Consider the following 12,867-nt stretch of genomic DNA (forward strand, 5'->3'; position numbering starts at 1 on the left):
CATTCTGCTCTCAGGTTACACAGCAAAAACCTGATAACAGATTCGCTTTACGGTTACCAGATTTTAAAATACTGATATTTAGTAACATGCCATTATAGCAAGAATGTAGATAAAGAACACGTGCCTCATACCCTGGAGACTATACTACCTTTAGGACCTAAAAAGCCTCACTGAATACTCTTTCTGATGTCAATTCTTCTCGCTCAGGTAGGCATTAGGCCTTGGGTAGCGTTCACACAGGCAGTGCAGTTTTGGTCCAAACACATCCAGTTTTAATTACTTTCCATAGGTTGCACAGCACCAAAACAAAATCATCATCATAAATTCTTAGCCTTGCCCCGGTGCTAACTATACAGTATAGTCCCGGATTACTTCAGACACTGCTGAGCTAGCCCCAGTTCAGTCAAACAAAACTGCTATTGTCCACAGCAACTACTGATACTTGCAGTTTGGTACACACGGCCTATACAGACTCTTCTTAAAGAGATTCTCGCTTATTTCTCTCTTCAACTTCAAGACACATCTAGTCTGCTCAGCCTTCCCAGCTTCAAGTGCAGCTAAACAGAACCTGCAGAGCTATGATTTATCTCTTGCCTACCTGGCATTGCTACAGTAGGCAAAAGGTCTTACTCTCTTCTGAAGTCTAAAGGAGTTGCAGGATTGGCTGCCTCCATAACTTCTAAAGACCTTAGTAGAAAAGGCAATATTATCTGGTACAGTTCTAGAACCTCCACCTGTTCAGCCTGTGCCAGCACAACTAGTTCTAAGAAGTCTTGGCCATCACTTGCCCAAGTCTCCATCCACAAGTTCCATAGATTGAATCAGTAGCATTCCCAAGAATGGAACTCTGGATTCCGAGAACCAAAGCTACATGTTGAATGAAGCAAATGTATGCATGTTCTTTCTCTATTCATGTAGCTATGGCTATTTCTGGCAATTTAGTAGATAATGAATGGAGCAGAGATCCATCATGCACATCTCTGCTCCACCCAAGATTGTTGGAATAATGCTTATTATTGTATATATTGCATCAACTACTGTTTAATAGTGCATGAGTTTCCATCTCCTGCAATAGTGTTATATTGCCAATAAAGCACTGTTAAAAAAACAAAAAAACATGAAGTTCCTGCCCACTCATTGCGTGTGTGTGTAGGTGTAGAACATTTTACTTTTTATATTTTACTACCAATCCTGGAAATTCAAGGTAAAGATGCTTCTGATAAGAAAAGGTATGCGGAAATACACACAGGAGTCTAGACCTGACCCACTACCAGAAGAATAGGTAGAGAAAGATCAAAAAGCACAAAGTACTATCTCCCTCAGAATAGATAAGATTGTTCATGTATGTAAAACTGAAAGAAATGTGGGAATAGCTGCAGAAAGTGCATGAAAGGATAAAGCTCGGCAATAAGCTTTATTTGATGAGAAAGCTGTTTCAGTCTAAACTAAATAAGGGTGAATATATGCAGGATTGCAAACTCTAGAAATTGTGGAGCGCCTGTGGACATTGGGAAAGATCTAAAGGATTTCCATGTTGCTGCACTACTACAAAGCGATCTACCAAAAAGCGTTGACAAACTTGTAACTGCATTAGATGCACACCCAGATGCTTACATTGGAGTATGTCAGAGGAAAGATTGTAGATGAGTATAATCAAAAGACAGAAAGTGTAAGCAGCAGTGGGGTATCCAAAGCAAAATCTGCTTTAAAAACCCAAGATCTATCAAAAATTAAAGTAATTTGAAGGAAACGTGTTTTTCTGTTTTTTTTTTTAAATCTTTTTAGATAGAATGAATGAGCTGAAAAAGCTCTTAATGCACGTACATCAAAGCATGCATGGTATATAGACTCTAGGGAAACTAGTCATATGACTAATGACAGAAGCTTCTCTATGGACCAAAGCAAGTCAGAAAAAGTGAAGTTAGGTAATGGTCAGTTTATGACTTCAGAAGGAATAGGAGATTGTTACATTAATTGTCAAGTCTCTTCAACACAAAGCAGAAAGATCCCAGAAAATGTGCTCTATGTCCATAGTCTTGAAAGCAATCTGTTATCCTGTAGAATGTAAGCCCGCAAGGGCAGGTGTTATGATCAGGTGACCTTGGAGCAGCATGAGAACTTTCACTGGAGTAGGTGGTAACAAAACCTAGACACCTCAACACAGCCGGAGGACTAAATACCCCTAAAGATGGAAATAGGAATTTCTACCTTGCCTCAGAGCAGAACCCCAAAGGATAGGCAGCCCCCACAAATATTGACTGTGAGTAGTAGAGGAAAAGACACACGTAGGCAGGAAACAGGATTTAGCAAATGAGGCACACACTAGCTAAATAGGAAAGGATAGGACAGGATACTAAGCGGTCAGTATTAAAAATCCTTCCAAAAATATCCACAGCAGAAAATAAAAAACTCCACCATCTAACTAAAGATGTGGAGCGTATATCTGCATCTCCAGAGAATCCAACAAGACTGAGAAAACACTGACACAGTCTAAGCTGGACAAGAGAAAAACAAATGAATAGCACAGAATATAAGCACACTGCATGTGTGCCACAGAAACAAAAAAACAGACACTTATCTTTGCTGAATTGACAGCTGAGCAAGAGAAGCCAGAAAGTGATCCAACACTTCAGAAGAAACATTGACAACTGGCAAGGACTAATGAATCCTGCACACCTAAATATCCCAGTCAGAACTGCAATCAGCAGATACACCTGGCCAGGACTGCGACTTAGAGACAACTGCATTCCAACCTACAACCACTGGAGGGAACCCAAGAGCAGAATTCACAACAGGCAGGGTCCTCGCCACTCTGTATCAGTCTGTCATTGTTTGTTTACTGTAAGTGATACCTGTAACTTATATGTAACCCATTCTCATGTACAGCACCATGGAATCAATGGTGCAATATAAATAAATAATAATAATCTGTGAAGAAACTCACAAGACAAGGAAATGAAGTTACATTTAAAGATGACAGGTGTAAGGTCTCAAAGGAAGATCACACACTAGCAGAAGGAAAAATCAAAGATGATTTGTAGCAGTTAAAATTTAAAGAAAATATGTATACTACGAAACATGAACAGCACGAGAATTGTATCCATGTATGGCACGGGTGTCTTGCACATAGACAACCAGAAGCAAAACCTTTCCTAAGAAAAGTACTACAAAATCAGAACGGTTTCTGGACTTAATAGACACAGAGATTTGTGGTCCAATGAGTACTCAAACTCCTGGGAGGAAGAGGTATTTTTTCACATTTATCAATGATCATTCAAGATATACCATTGTATATCTGCTTCACAGCAAAAATGAAGTTCCAGAGAAACTTGAAATATATCTTGCTGAAGTATAAAACAAATTTGGGAGAATACCAAAAATCCAAAAATTCTGTGTGCAGATAATGGAACTGAATATAAAAGTAATAAGGCACAAAGGGTTTTAAGGAAAATGGAACCCTGGTATCAGTCTACCACCCTACCCGTGCCCTCCGCTCCGCTAATGACCTCAGGTTAGCATCCTCAATAATCAGAACCTCCCACTCCCGTCTCCAAGACTTTACACGTGCTGCGCCGATTCTTTGAAATGCACTACCTAGGTTAATACGATTAATCCCCAATCCCCACAGTTTTAAGCGTGCCCTAAAAACTCATTTGTTCAGACTGGCCTACCGCCTCAATGCATTAACCTAACGATCCCTGTGTGGCCTATTTATAATAAAAAAAAAAAAAGGTTCCTCGCATCATGTTCTCATACACTTTATGCAGTATTAGCCCTCTGTGTCTGTACTGCTACATACTTAGGCAGGTAACTGGTTCAGGCAGCTTTACATGAACACCTGAGCCTTACACTATAGCTGGTCCGAATAACTAAAGCAATTGTTACCATCCACCTCTCGTGTCTCCCCTTTTCCCCATAGTTTGTAAGCTTGCGAGCAGGGCCCTCATTCCTCCTGGTATCTGTTTTGAACTGTATTTCTGTTATGCTGTAATGTTTATTGTCTGTACAAGTCCCCTCTATAATTTGTAAAGCGCTGCGGAATATGTTGGCGCTATATAAATAAAATTATTATTATTATTTATTATTACCATGTTTTAGATCACTGTGCTATACAACCCTGAACATAATGGTGATCCAGAAAGAAGGAGAAAGTGGCAGTAGCATGCTATTTGACGCAGATTTGACAGCATATCGGGGTAAAGCAATAATGACAGCTTGCTATCTTCAAAGCAGACTACCAGATAAAGCTACTGAGAAAACACCATTTGAGCAGTGGAGCAGCAAGAAGTCTGAACTACAGCACATAAGAATATTCTGAAGTAAAGTATTTGTACACATTCACAAAAAAAAGTACCAAGTGGGAATCCCATGCAAAAGAAGGTATCGTAGTGGGCTGCAGTGAAACCCAGAAAGGATATAGAATCCTGCACCCAGAAATCAACAAGGTCACAATAAGCAGAGATGTAATTATTTATGAGAACTTTGTGTCACTAAAGTTTCCTGACATCATATCAGTAGTTCAGCTGAAGCAACAACAATCTTGGTCACAATTTCCAAATAACAAGGAAAAAGATGTAGAAGTTTGGTTAGATTCTTCAACCATTGCAAAAGCAATAGAAAAATCATGTGAACCTGAAGTCAGGAGTTTGTCAAGATAAAACAAGGATATACCAGCTAAGTGTCTATTCTACTTTGTCAAAATCAGAGCCGCAGTCATGAGATGAGATGCAACAACTGCCTGTCTATGAAGAACGATTAATGCTGGTAATGAGGAAATTAAGTCCCTTTATCAACTTCAAACTTGGAAACTCTCCAAATTACCAAAAAAGGCAAGAGAGCAATCAAATGTAAAAGGGTTTTTAAGACCAAGTATGACTCTAAAAGTAAGGTTCACAAATTGAAAGGGAACCTCTCAGCAGGATTTTGCACAGTAACCTACATACAGTGTCAAGTTGGTGCCGTTATATTGATTAAAATGATACTTTGTTTGATAAAATCCGTCTTTTGGTTGTTGTTTAATCTTTATTTTCAGTTTTGAGTTAATGATATGTTCCAGCTTTGGGGCGGGGCTGTGGGGATCTTCATGTGATGCTCCGCTTAGCTATTAATATTGAAGACTGCTGACAGGTCACCGATCCCTCAATAATTTGCCCCCTAGTTAACATAATGAATATTACGGTAAATATACAGTACAGATCAAAAGCTTGGACACACCTTCTCATTTCAAGATTTTTCTGTATTTTCATGACTATAAAAATTGTAAATTCACACTGAAGGCATCAAGACTATGAATTAAGACATGTGGAATTATATACTTAACAAAAAAGTGTGAAACAACTAAAAATATGTCTTATATTCTAGGTTCTTCAAATTAGCCACCTTTTGCTTTGATGACTGCTTTGCACACTCTTGGCATTCTCTTGATGAGCTTCAAGAGATAGTCACCGGAAATGGTCTTCCAGCAATCTTGAAGGAGTTCCCAGAGATGCCTAGCACTTGTTGGCCCTTTTGCCTTCACTCTGCGGTCCAGCTCACCACAAACCATCTCGATTGGGTTCATGGATGGTGACTGTGGAAGCCAGGTCATCTGGCGTCGTACCGCATCACTCTCCTTCTTGGTCAAATAGCACTTGCATAGCCTGGAGGTGTGTTTGGGGTCATTGTCCTGTTGAAAAATAAATTATGGTCCAACTAAACGCAAACCGAATGGAATAGCATGCCGCTGCAAGATGCTGTGGTAGCTATGCTGGTTCAGTATGCCTTCAATTTTGAATAAATCCCCAACGGTGTTACAAGCAAAGCACCCCCACACCATCACATCACACCTCCTCCTCCATGCTTCACGGTGGGAACCAGGCATGTAGAGTCCATCTGTTCACCTTTTCTTCATTGCACAGACACGGTGGTTGGAACCAAAGATCTCAAATTTAGACTCATCAGACCAAAGCACAGATTTCCACTGGTCTAATGTCCATTCCTTGTGTTCTTTAGCCCAAACAAGTCTCTTCTGCTTGTTGCCTGTCCTTAGCAGTGGTTTCCTAGCAGCTATTTTACCATGAAGGCCTGTTGCACAAACTCTCCTCTTAACAGTTGTTGTAGAGATGTGTCTTCTGCTAAAACTCTGTGTGGCATTGACCTGGTCTCTAATCTGAGCTGCTGTTAACCTGAGATTTCTGAGGCTGATGACTCGGATAAACTTATCCTCAGAAGCAGAGGTAACTCTTGGTCTTCCTTTCCTGGGACGGTTCTCATGTGAGCCAGTTTCTTTGTAGCGCTTGATGGTTTTTGCACCTGAACTTGGCAACACTTTCAAAGTTTTTTTCAGACTGACTGACCTTCATTTCTTAAATTAATGATGGCCACTCATTTTTCTTGACTTAACTGCTTTATTCTTGCCATAATACATATTCTAACAGTCTATTCAGTAGGACTATCAGCTGTGTATCCACCAGACGTCTGCTAAACACAACTGATGGTCCCAACCCCATTTATAAGGCAAGAAATCCCACTTATTAAACCTGACAGGGCACACCTGTGAAGTGAAAACCATTTCCGGTGACTCTCTCTTGAAGCTCATCAAGAGAATGCCAAGAGTGTGCAAAGCAGTCATCAAAGCAAAAGGTGGCTACTTTGAAGAATCTAGAATAAGACATATTTTCATTTGTTTCACTTTTTTGTTAAGTATATAATTCCACATGTGTTAATTCATAGTTTTGATGCCTTCAGTGTGAATTTACAATTTTCATAGTCATGAAAATACAGAGAAATCTTTAAATGAGAAGGTGAGTCCAAACTTTTGATCTGTACTGTACATAGTAAAAAACCCTTCTGAAGGCAGGTGCCATCTGTGGCACCTGCTCTGCAGCACAATCACGTGTAATATGCAGATAATTTTTATGGTTGAGGTTATCCTGATATTTATTTTAAAAATCCATTTGAAAATGGCACCAGTCCAGGCACTTCCTCTGCAGTAGCAGCGAACGGTGTAAATAGAGGTGATCTGATAGCTGCTACTGTGCATGCACCGGCGGAGTCGTCTTGCTGGAGAAGAAAACAACATTTCCTCCTCCAATATGGCGCTGCCGAGCCTGCGCAGTAGCAACATTTCAAATTCTCTGCAGATAGGTGGAAAAAGGGTCAAAAAGATTGGACTTCCGATATGACAGTTCTTCCATATTTGAAAGAGACATAAATTTAATGATAGCTATAACAGGAGATCTAAAACTCACAGTCTACATGGTGACTTAAGTGATCGTAAGTCGACAAGTGGTTATTTGCTCGAACTTGGAGAAAGTTCAATTTCTTGGTCTAGCAGAAAACAAGTGTCTGTAGCCTTGTCGTCTACAGAAGCAGAGTATGTGTCTGCAACCCATACATGTAAAGAGGTAATTTGGTTAAACCAATTGTTAGGCAATCATTGTAAGCCATTCAGTCAGCTGATGGTGATTTATGAAGACAACCAAGGATGCATTAACTTGCATGCAGTGAGAAGATCATTGCGAGAACCAAACATATTGACGTTAAACATCATCACCTGAGTGATTTGATAGAAAGTGGCATAATTGAGATTGTTTATTGCGAGACTGACCAGATCCAAATTTTAGGAATTCAGAAAAAAGTTTGGACACCCCTGGTCAAAATGACTGTTATTGTGAACAGTTAGACAAGTTGAAGATTAAATTATCTTTAAAAGCCCTAAAGTTGAAGATGACGCATTTCCTTTGTATTTTAGGCACAAAAAAATATATTAGTACCTAGTAACACCACCTTTTGCAACCATCACAGATTGCAATTGCTTTCTGTAGCCACCCCAAATTCTTTAATTCTTGTTTGAGGGATTTTCATCCATTCTTCCTTGGAAAATTCTTCCAGTTATGTGAGATTCCTGGGTCCTCTTGCATGCATTCACTGCTATTTAACAATAATAATAATAATAATCTTTATTTATATAGCGCCAACATATTCCGCAGCGCTTCACAATTTAACAGTTTCAAACACAACAGTCATAAGTAACAATGTTAACAATACAATAATTAAAGCAACATAAGACGACCCTGCTCGTGAGAGCTTACAATCTACAATGAGGTGTGGGAGATACAAAGTACAGGTGTGTATTTACAATGATGTATTTACAATGATGGTCCAGCCATCTTCAGGGGGTGGGGGATAGATGGAGATAGTGAATGGGCTACACACAAACATAAAATGACTTTGATTAGGGAACGTGATAGGCTGCTCTGAACAAATGTGTTTTGAGGGAGCGCCTAAAACTATGCAAATTGTGAATGGTCCTAATATCTTGGGGTAGAGGTACAGATTAGTGCAGAGGTTAGTCGAAAGTCATTTGCAGAGCGCAGAGGTCGGTAAGGCCGATAGACAGAAATGAGAGTGGAGATGTAAAGGGGTGCTGCACTGTGAAGAGCTTTGTGGGTGAGAACAAGTGCTTTGAATTGGATTCTATAATGAATGGGCAGCCAGTGTAACGACTGGCGAAGAGCGGACGCGTCCAAGTAACGATTAGCTAGATACACAACCCTGGCTGCTGCATTAAGGATAGACTGGAGAGGGGAAAGTCAAGTAAGAGGGAGGCCAATTAATAGAGCGTTGCAGTAGTCCAGGCGGGAGTGGACCAGGGCAACAGTGAGGGTTTTTGTTGCTTCCATAGTGAGAAAATGGTGGATTCTAGAGATGTTCTTTAGGTGTAAGCGGCACGAGCGGGCTAGAGATTGTATATGGGATGCGAAGGAGAGATCGGAGTCAAACGTAACACCCATACAGCGCGCCTGCTGCCGTCGTGTTATTATGGTGCCACCCACGGAGAAGGAAATGTCAGGTTTAGGGAGGTTAGCAGATGGTTGGAGCAGAAGAAGTTCAGTTTTGGAGAGGTTGAGTTTCAGATAGAGAGCAAACATGATGTAGGAGACTGCGGTCAGTCACTGGTGTTCTGTAGTACAGCGGGAGTAAGGTCAGGGGATGACATGTATAGTTGTGTGTCGTTGGCATAAAGATGGCACTGAAAGCCAAATCTGCTGATGATCTGTCCAATTTGGGGCCGTGTAGAGAGAGAAGAGAAGGGGGACAAGGACTGAGTCCTGAGGTACCCTGACAGTGAGAGGAAGAGGAGACGAAGTAGAGCGAGAGAACAGAACACTGAAGGAGCTGTCAGAAAGATAGGAGGAGAATCAGGAGCGAGCAGTGTCCTTAATGCCTAGAAACTGGAGCCTAGAGAGTAGGAGAGGGCGGTCAACAGTGTCAAAAGCTGCAGAAAGATCAAGAAGAATGAGCAGAGAGTGGTCACCGTTACATTTTGCTGTCAGAAGGTCGTTGTTCACTTTGATGAGTGCAGTTTCTGTCGAGTGTAGGGGGCGGAAGCCGGACTGTGAAGGGTCTAGGAGGGAGTGAATGGAGAGGTAACGGGTAAGGTGGGAGTAGACTAGATGCCCAAGAGTTTAGAGATGAAGGGTAGGTTGGAGACTGGTCTGTAGTTATTTGTGCAGGATGGGTCAAGGGCGGGTTTCTTTAGTAACAGAGTAATGATATAGTGTTTGAAAGAGGATGGGAAAATGCCTGAGGAGAGTGAGAGATTAAAGATTGTAGATAGGTGAGTAGTGACGACTGGAGAGCGAGACTGGAGGAGATGAGAGGGAATGGGGTCGGTAGTGCATGTAGTCGGACGAGAAGAAGAGAGGAGCCTGGAGACTACTTCTCCTGTGAGGGGATCAAATGTGGAGAGTAAGCCAGGGGGATGCAGGGAGGGATGGGAGTCAATGAACTTGGTGACGAATATTGTCTATTTTCTCTATAAAGTGGGAGGCCAGGTCATCAGCACAAATGTCTGTGATAGGGTCTTGTGGTTTTGGCCTGAGGAGGGAGTGAAAGGTGTCAAAAAGTTTCTTGGATAGTGAGGAGATCAGGGTGGTGAAGTAGGTCTGTTTGGCGAGGTGAAGGGCAGAGTTATAGGTTTTTAACATAAATTTGAAGTGTATGAAATCTTCTGGGGTGAGAGTTTTCCTCCATAAGCATTCAGCACTCCTAGAGCATCACTGGAGAAATCGGGTTTGCGATGTGAGCCTGGGCTGTTTTACTCCGTGTTTGTAGGTTCTGATGGTTAGGGGAGCTACTTGGTCCAGGGTGTTTCTAAGAGTGTCATTGTAGTGATATTCTGCCAGATCAGGACAGGAAAAATAGGAGATTGGGGACAGTTATGAGTGTAAGGAGTCTGAAAATGTATTAGCGTTAATGGCTTGTAGATTTCTGACTGAATGGTAGGTAGGAGGGTGCTGGGGTGAGCGAGGATTTCTCAGCATGAAGGAGAGAATGTTGTGGTCAGAGAGGGGAAGCGGTGAGTTATTTAGGTAGGAGATTGAACACAGCCGGACAAAGACCAGGTCAAGGGTGTTACCGTCCTTGTGTGTCTCAGAAGTTGAGAGCTGTAAGAGGTCAAGCGAAGTGGTTAGTGATAGAAGCTGGGATGCAGATGTAGAAGTGGAGCTGTTTATGGGGATGTTGAAGTCTCGCAGGATAAGGGTTGGGAGTTCTGAGGACATGAAGTGCAGCAGCCAGGCAGAGAAATGGTCCAGGAAGTGGGTGGGTGAGCCTGGGGGCCGGTATATGACCGCTACTCTGAAGGAGAAGAGACAGAAGAGCCTGATGGTGTGGACCTCAAAAGAAGGGAATGAGAGTGATTGAGCTGGAAGGATGATCTGGAAGGTGTATTGTGGGGAGAGGAGTATGCCGACTCCACCACCAGGTCTGTTTGTGGGTCTCGAGGAATGGGAGAATTGTAGGCCACCATGGGAAATGGCAGCAGGGGAGACAGTGTCAGAATCCTGGATCCAGGTTTCAGTGAGGGCCAATAGATTTAGAGAGTTGTTCACAAAGTAGTTGTGCAGGAAAGGAAGCTTGTTACATACAGACGGTGGATCCCAAAGGGCACAATTAAAAGAAGGAGATGAGGGAGTGCAAGTAATATTAATAAGGTTAGAAAGGTTTTGATGTGAGGTAGGGTAGCAGTTGAGGTTGTGGGATGGTGGACCAGGGTTGGGGGAGATGTCTCCCGAAATCAGTAGGAGTAGGAAGATAAAAAGCAAGAAGTTTTTGGAATTGTAAGAAGTTTTTTGTTCAGTGTGTTTGGGCAAGATAGGCTGAGGTTTTGCAGGAAGGTGAGAAGTGCATGGGAGCTGTACATGGGAGAGGGAAGGTGAGAGGAGCTGATGGAGGGGGGATGGTGCGGTGAATGTGGATGGCAAGGGAACATAGGAGGATAGGAATATAGCACATGGATAGAAAGGAGAGCAGAGTGTGGGTTACCTGACTCCTGCCCTGACTAACTGCCATGGAATAACTGCTCTTTAATTTGATGCTTATCTAATGCGATGCTTTGCTGAATGCGTGCGACCCCACACATGCGTGCACCCCTAGAAATGAATCTACATTTTTAGGCCCCCAGTGCAGGGAGAGGACAGCGGGCTTATGGGAGCTGGTTAGTTATAAATTATGGACAGCTGCTCCACACATCCTGGTGTGGATAGATGATCAAAGATGCTGTCCTGATTATATCTCTATACTAAACACCTCTCCTGTGATAAACATCTACAGAGCCCCCCTTCCCCTGGAGCTACAACAGTGAGTACTGAAAACCATGTAACTGATGAATTCTAGCAAAGGAGTTGCTAAGGGTTGGGAGTTGTAAGTTATCTATTGGCCCTCACTGAAACCTGGATCCAGGATTCTGACACTGTCTCCCCTGCTGCCATTTCCCATGGTGGCCTACAATTCTCCCATTCCTCGAGACCCACAAACAGACCTGGTGGTGGAGTCGGCATACTCCTCTCCTCTTACATGAAATTACCATTCAGGGTGCTTGCTGACACACAGAAAATCATTGCAATATACAAAGACATTTAAGATCCAGGGAGAGCTGGGGATATTCAGTGCATACCATTCAGGGTGCTTGCTGACACATAGAAAATCAATATACAAAGACATTCAGGATCCAGGGAGAGCTGGGGATCTAGCTACAATTTTTAATGGTGTTCAGATCAGGAATAGTCTCAATAGGATCACTGTAAAACCTTCAGCTTGCGTATTTTGAGGTAGTCTGTTGTGGATTTTGACTTGTGTTTAAGATCAATATCCATTTGTAGAAGCCATTCTCTTTTCAACTTCAGCTTTTTTTTTTTTTTTTTTTACAGATGGTGTTATGTTTGCATCAAAATATTGTTGAAATTTCACTGAATCCATTCTTCCCTCTACTCGTGACATGTTCCCGGGCCATAGGCTACAACACAAGCTCAAAGCATGTTTGATCCACCCCTATGCTTAATGGTGTGTAAGATGTTCTTTTCTGGAAATTATGTGCCCTTTTTTCTCCACCCATACCTTTGATCATTGTGGCCAAAGAGTTCTATTTTAAACTCATCAGTCCACGGAACTTGCTTTCAAGATGCATCAGTTTTGTTTAGATGTTCTTTTGCATACTTCTGACATTAAATTTTATGGTGAGTATGCAGGAGATGTTTTCTTCTGATGACTCTTCCTTGAAAGCCATATTTGTGCAGGTGTCTCTGAACAGGTTAACAATGTACCACAACTCCAGAGTCTGCTAAATTTTGAATTCAAGCAGAGATTCTGATTTGCCTCTCTAGCAATCCTACGAGCAGCTCTTGCTAAAATTTTTCTTGGTCTTCCAGATCTTATCTTGACCTCCACTGTTCCTGTTAACTGCAATATCTTAATTACATTTCGAAACGAGGAAAGGGCAACTTGAATACACTTTGCTATCTTCTTATGACCTTGTCCTGCTTTGTGTGCCTCCACCATTTTAATTTTCAGAGTGCTAGGCAGGTAAAAGTTAAAAGTACTCAT

The 12,867-nt window shown here is 41.9% G+C and overlaps 1 protein-coding gene across 5 annotated transcripts in view; it reads left to right on the forward strand.

The window, feature by feature from the left end:
• The window catches only part of CAPN6 (calpain 6), a 160,754-nt gene that overhangs the window by 17,155 nt on the left and 130,732 nt on the right, over nucleotides 1-12,867 (forward strand). For 2 of the 5 annotated variants that reach the window (XM_069747120.1, XM_069747121.1), the window contains exon 2: nucleotides 12,195-12,327. The exons of the other annotated variants lie outside the window; for them this stretch is intronic. The gene's annotated coding sequence lies outside the window, so the exon portion shown is untranslated. The remainder of the gene's footprint in view (nucleotides 1-12,194; nucleotides 12,328-12,867) is intronic. 5 annotated transcript variants of the gene reach the window in all.

Source organism: Ranitomeya imitator, chromosome 2 (genome assembly GCF_032444005.1).
Source record: "Ranitomeya imitator isolate aRanImi1 chromosome 2, aRanImi1.pri, whole genome shotgun sequence".
NCBI lineage: Eukaryota > Metazoa > Chordata > Amphibia > Anura > Dendrobatidae > Ranitomeya > Ranitomeya imitator.